The sequence below is a fragment of the Cololabis saira genome, chromosome 11, assembly GCF_033807715.1.
Source record: "Cololabis saira isolate AMF1-May2022 chromosome 11, fColSai1.1, whole genome shotgun sequence".
Taxonomy (NCBI): domain Eukaryota; kingdom Metazoa; phylum Chordata; class Actinopteri; order Beloniformes; family Belonidae; genus Cololabis; species Cololabis saira.
In genome coordinates this window covers 25,555,100-25,562,061 of record NC_084597.1, presented here as the reverse complement: position 1 = coordinate 25,562,061, position 6,962 = coordinate 25,555,100, and the positions used below count along the sequence as shown (strand labels likewise).

The 6,962-nt window shown below is 34.2% G+C and overlaps 1 protein-coding gene across 4 annotated transcripts in view; it reads left to right on the top strand.

Annotated features, from left to right (window-relative positions):
• The first annotated feature begins 5,635 nt into the window (after nt 1–5,635).
• The window catches only part of pdlim5b (PDZ and LIM domain 5b), a 36,127-nt gene continuing 34,800 nt past the window's right edge, over nt 5,636–6,962 (top strand). For all 4 annotated transcript variants that reach the window (XM_061734165.1, XM_061734164.1, XM_061734163.1 and 1 more), the window contains exon 1: nt 5,636–5,749. The gene's annotated coding sequence lies outside the window, so the exon portion shown is untranslated. The remainder of the gene's footprint in view (nt 5,750–6,962) is intronic.

The following is a 6,962-nucleotide window of genomic DNA, read 5'->3' as shown; positions in this document are numbered from 1 at the left end:
CTAAAAGCTGGGATAGCACAGCCTTTTCAATTTTTTAATGTCACCATATTTCATTTCAGTATTTGATGATGCCAAGTAAATACCGGTACTGTACATGTTTTAGTTATTTTCTTCCATTCTTCCTGTAAATTAATATTGTCTGCAAAGAAATTAATAGTCAATGTTGTATTTTTCGACATAAGTCATTCTGAGTTTGTTTTATCAACTTAAGCAGACCAAAGATAACTATTGGAAAGTTATGTATTTTGTGTTAAAACAAGCACTTTGCACTATCCGGTTTCTATACCCATTTCATCTTATTCAAGGGGAGGGCTGGAATCTACTGCAGCTGTGACCGCGTGAGGGATGGAGTCGAGAAACTACTCTAGTTTTAATGGTTCACTTCATCACCAACATTAGCCACCAGATTTCCCTTCTTTCACTGGGCAAGGCTAATTATGGTCAGTGCTGTATTTAATGCATAGTTAGCGATTGTTTTTCGTGTTTTGTAATTTGCTGACATTAATTATCGTCCACTGACATCAGACACAGCAGCATTTATTGTATGTACTATAGAAAATGACACTCTGCAGACAGCAGTTCCTGTACATTTAATCCAAAGCAAACTATGAAGAAAAACAAGATCATCCAATAAAAACTATATTTTCATGGTGTCAAAATATTTTTGTTCATGTGAGGAAACTTCCTCCACTGCTATGATTGTGGGAATTATGTTTTACAAGATAAATTTTAAAGTGTCACAGATCTTCAACTTTATGACATATATTGTAATCCGTCATGATAAACTGTTCTCAGAGTTATCACTTCTCAGTTTTAGTGTTTCAGTGCTCTCAGGAACCGACCTGCTACTGCAAGAATTGCTAACATTTGGACTATTTTCCAACATAGTTTCTTTACTAATGTTTGTATTTGTTGTGGGGACGTTTTTATATAGTTCAATCATTTTCACAAGCCTGTTCAACATTCAACAGACAAAGTTGTAAAATGAGGGAAGGGAAGCTTTATTTCTCATTACACTCATTTGATCCTTGTCTCATTGTGGTCAGCATGACCCAAGTTACTTCAGATTCCTTTCCAGTTTCCTTCGTGTCATTTCATGTTTTAATTTACAGCATTTTTTGCACTTCAGGCATGCAACACACTATAATATATTCAGATGGAAAAAACTTTTATCACTGTGAATATGACAATCCTTCTCATCACACTTAAAGTTATTTAAGTGCGTATATATATATATATATATGTGTGTGTGTGTGTGTGTGTGTGTGTGTGTGTGTGTGTGTGCAGCAATACAGAAATGTCTTGTCACTTTTCTCCAAAATTCTCTTTACATTCTCTATTGAGTAGAGATCAGGACTGCAGGCAGCACACATCAAAACCCACACCCTCTTTTTCCTTAGCCATGTCTTTGTTACATCTGCAAAATATGATTTTTCTTTGTCTTACTGAAAAATATTGTTATGAATACTGTGGACTAATGAAACTCATTTCTAGCCCTTGGTTGTCCCTGCATTGTTTGTAATGTGTTGCAAGCATGGAATGCAAAAAGTATTTTAAACGACATGGCATTTATGACATCAGACATGAAAATCTCATGTTGATACTGACTGTGTGTATCATTTATTCCTAACTCTGTTGTGTAGTTGGTTTCGAATTTATGATAATGCTTTTAGGTCAAACATTTATTTTCAACATCTGTAATTTTGGAGTCAAAATGATTTGCAATACATTGAATTCTGTTGTTATTTACATTTCACACTGCATCCCAACTTTCTTTGTTTTTTTTTCAGAAATGGGAGTTTTAAATCTATTTTTATACGGTACTAAACATAAAAGTGTCTTTAACACTCAGTGAAATAATACTTTCTACTCTAATATGATCATCTCCATTTGCCAGAGGTGCAATAAAATATTGCAAATGCCATTTGTTTAATGGAATTATGTATATTTTTAATACAAATAAACATCTTATATTACCCACATTATCAACATCCATGTCAAAGTTATTGCCACACATTAGTTTTCATTTGTAAATGTTAGCAGACATATGGACCTGAATTTTAATATAAAAGGTGTCATGCTGTCCTGATCCAGATGTATATACTTGCATGTGCTTTTGTCTTTGTATAACTATCAATAGACTTATTAATAAGCCAGTTATTGGTGTATTATTTTAATTTATTTAAAATGTAATTTAATTTGATTCAATTCAGTTTTACATTAGCACTAGTCAATGCATGAGAATGCCTGATTAGGCTATGCAAATCTGTGGATGCTTTATTATTCATACACAAATATTTCTTAATATATGGAGAGGAAAAATAGAAAATTGTCTCAACATAGTGTTTAAGAAATATTGACATCCTAAATTGGTCATAGGCTGCCCTGATTTAAAAAAATGGCATCAGCTGTAGAGAAACGTATATTAGTTGACCTCTAGCCATCAGCATTTCAGCATGGATATAACAGTGTTTAACACCGTAAAAACCTTTATCTATAAACCTCCATCTGTGTTATAGTAATGACATGCAAGGGTCTCTGAAATCTATTGATTTTTGTTTTGTCTCCCTAAGCTGCTACGGTGTCTCTGTGTGTGTGTGTGTGTGTGTGTGTGTGTGTGTGTGGATGTGTGGGTGGGTGGGTGTGTGTAATCTAAAGGTCTAGCCTATTCTTTTTTATACGGTACTTTAATGTTAAATTATTCAGCACTTTACGGGTTTGTTATTCTGCACTTTAAGAGTTTGTACTGCCAATTTTGTTGTACTGTTACAATGACAATAAAAACAATTCAATTCAGCGTGAGAGCATCGAGAGGAAATAGATTTAAAGCATGGACATAAATAGAAGGAGATAACAACCGGCGCTGCAATTATAACCGGGATACTTTTGTCATGTGAACAACTGGATGACCAGAGGTCCATCAATAACTCTAATCAATTGAATGCATGGCTCAATCATCATGGTGTCGCTGTATTACAATATACCACTTGAGACACATTAGCTTTCTCTGCATTCAAACACATATAAGCCCATTTACCAGCATTATAATATCAATTCCATAAATGTATTGAGCAGCATGCTTATCTAGTTATTCATAATGATCTAAGGTGTGCAATGCAAGCGCAAATGAAAGAAATGTACACTTGAGCGATTCAATAGAATTGTACAGAGGAATTTAGCTGCTGGGCTTCTTGTTAGTTCGCAGTCATATATTGACATGGCACAAATATGGCTCAGTGAATGGCCAGCTGAGCAATACAGAAGTAAGCAAACATTTAATGACACTAAAACTTCACAGAATACAAGAAAATCAGGAAAAAAAAGAATTGGATTTAATATAAGAAAACCTCTACCAAGATGCCAAGGGCTTGCCTGAAAAGAAACTCAGAGAAAGAAGATAAGGGATAGATTCCTTCCTACCTTCCTACCCCATAAGGCCATAAAAAGAGGCACATTCAGGAACATTATAGATAATAGATTAGAATAATTGTGAATCTCCATGTTGTCACAAAACCTCTTAACACTTCACTTCCGGTAGCAAGTTAGTAAAAATACTACTGGGGAAAAAAATGACTTAAATATGCTCAGTAATGTTACTGTTACCTTTTCTTAGGTTTAATTGATGACCAATCAACCCAGGTGTAAGGTCTACGCTGATAAGAAAAAAAAAAACATATTAAGATAGTAAGTAACATGAGAAGATAGTACTTAGAATTCAGGGGTATCGGACTCCAGTCCTCGAGGGCCGTAGTCCTGCATGTTTTAGATGCTACCCTGCTTCAGCACACCGGGATACAAGGAGCTGAGTCATCAACAGAGCTGTCCAGACCTTGATGACATGCTTCTGACCACTAGAGGGCAGGCCAACACTACATCACTGAAATCTGAAATAAAATCGAAAACAGCATCATTGCCACAAGATGGTAACTACTGTATAGAATAATAATAATAATAATAATAATAATAATAATAATAATAATAATAATAATAATAATAATAATAATAATATTAATAATAATAAAAATGCTTTAAAACAAAACAACAGATTCATTCATTGTTTAAATATTTTTTTATGAATAAAAAGACAAAACAAAACAAAAGCTCTTATCTCAACCAACACTTTAGTCTGGTGAAATTTTCAAATAATATACAGCTGGATGGCATGATGTTGCAACAGTGACATACACCATCTGCAAAGAAAGTACAATAGAAGACCTTAGTAATTAAACTGGTAACCAGTTATTACATTCATCCAAATATTACAGCCTTCTGATGGCACTGTACTTAAGTTATAGTGTCAAAAATCATAGAAAACAACTTAAAACATTTATTGCTCTATTTTAAAAGCTGTGTTATTGGGCTGTTTTTTCTTTTTTATCTTCTTCCATTTTTAATCCTATTTTTATTTTTAACACATTAATTTTGGAAAATGTATTATAGGGTAGCCCAAACAATATTTACACATTTACATGTTATGTCTATGATGTGTCATTTGTTTTATTTGCAACCTGTCATATTGATCTATACTTAAAAAAACTAAATATGAGAAAACCAGGTCAGATAAGTTTATGGATTTATATAAATCTATACAATAAAATGTATCCACTCTTAAAAGCCTGACAAATGAAATGAGACAAAAAAATCCAAAAATATTTTTTATTTGAAGTGTTAATTATATATTGGACTCAAAAACATTTCACATTTTGTATTAAAACAATTTCTAAATCATTATTTTCCTTATCATTATGAATACATTGGATACAATTACATAATTTTCATTTAGTTGTTTTATTATTTATATTTTTTTTGTCTGTATGAAAAGTTTTTTCCCATTTTTGATTAAAAGGATGCTAGGTCTCAGAAATCCGTGTATTAACTATAATACGTCTGCCATTATAGGGCTAAAGCCCAACCTCTCAGAACTTCAAACACGTTGTAATATCTGGCCACTGCTGGGGGTTACAGGTTTGGTTAACAACTATCAACACTTAGTGAATTTATCTAAATACCTCAGGGAGGTAAGATCTATGATTCTTTTATTTTATAAAGAAAAAAAAAGTATGAAAAACAGGAATGTAATGTCAGCAAAAAATGAAATAAAAAATGACCTCGCCCTCTTAAGTCACAAAATCTGATGGGTCGCAAATTTAAATATTGCACAAGGTAACATCCTTGCAAAATTTACAAAGGTTCTGAGATTTTTTTTTATTCATTTTGTACCCCAAATACTTATTTCTGTTGAAGGTGGATGTAAAAATGTTGGTAATATTGTTAGATAGTTCAACTTTTGACCGGTTTTTGAACACATAAAGTCATATTAATATGATTTAGCTAATTAAATCAAGTTTGTAATCTGAACGTAAACCAGCACCGCAGGAAGCAGCGAATGTACATAGATTAATAAACATACGTCACACTAGAAACCTGGAGGTAAATAAATCTTCTTAACCAACCTTCAGAAAGACGGAAATTTGACTCTTTTGGAGGAAAAAAAAAGTTTTATTTCATTCTATATATTTTTTATAATGTAATAAACCTGCAGGGTCCCACCTTTCAACAAGCCCACGCCTGCAGTTGTTTGGTCCCCAGTGATCCCCCCCACGCTGTGTTGCTGTGTTTAAACCCTCCTACCGCAGGCGTGGGTTGGCTTATATGCGGAAGTTTCAGTTCCGCTCAGTTCACTTCTTCGACACTGACTAACCGAAGTCACGCTCCTCTCTCAACACAAAGTCCGGCTTCACGAGGCAAGGTGAGTTTCGTCTGCTACATCTGATTAAACATTTGGCTTCAAAAATTTTAATCTCAATTATTAACCGTGATTGATATAATCCAATGTTCCCGTCAAATAATCGAAATGGATATAGTGTGTGTACGCATTTAGTTTACTGGCCTGGTTTAAGTAGTTTAAACTTGATGTTAAACTGCCTATTAATGTTAGACATGTGTTTTACGGCACACCCACTGAGCTCCAGTGTGGTGCCTCAGCTTCTTCAAAGTGAGAACATGCTTGCAGAAAACCGCTGCAACAAGTAGTAATCACAAGGTCAAACATTAATGGTAATACCTGTATTTACTTTTTTAATCTTAATCTCTTTGAGAACATCTTCAAATTATAAATCTGCCATCTGATGTGTCTGACAGGAACTCAGGGGTTAAGTGTTACTTTAGATCAAACACTGCCAGCCTGTGAGCAGAAATATGTGTCCTATAAAGTTGGAACAAGTTGTCCCGCTGAGAGAACATTTGATAAGGCTGTCAAAGGAAACAGTTTACTATGCTGATTTTTTTTAAGTTATTAAATATACAGGTATATGTTTACTGTTCTCCCACTTACTATCAAATAAATTCTTTCCTGTTTGCTTTCAGTGAATGCATTCAGTTACGATGCATGGCATTCATGAGTCATCATGCCTTACAATAGTGTTACCAGGCAACTTTGTCTCTTCCCGGGGCAAATGACGTCTGAAACTTTGACTTAAAAAGGCTATTCGTACACGTTGTTTATCAAACCTTTGAGTCATCCTTCCTCTTCAATAACACATGAAGGAAGCAGGATTTGAAGTGCGGTATGACCACTGACACTTGCATTCTCCTAATAAAGTGTTTTATGGTCTGATTTCTGGGGAAACCTGATCTTCTGGCAAGCTCTGACTAGTATATCAAATTTGAGAAGTTTGTTTTGACTGGCATTTTTGATCTGTGAGGTCATGTTATAATAGACACTGCAATAATTCTACCGTTCCCTATCTGCATGTGCAATTTACTTTAAATTCAAAGAGATTACAATCAGTTTAAGACTATTTGGATAGTCAGCTACCATTTAGATCAAGCAAGTCAAAATTGCATGTACCACTGGAACACTTGAATGTCTGAGCCAATAGCTGTTAGTGGGAAAGTGCTGAAATTACTTAGCAGAACTGGCAGCATGGTAGGAAGTTGACAGATTAGACCCTATTGGGAAA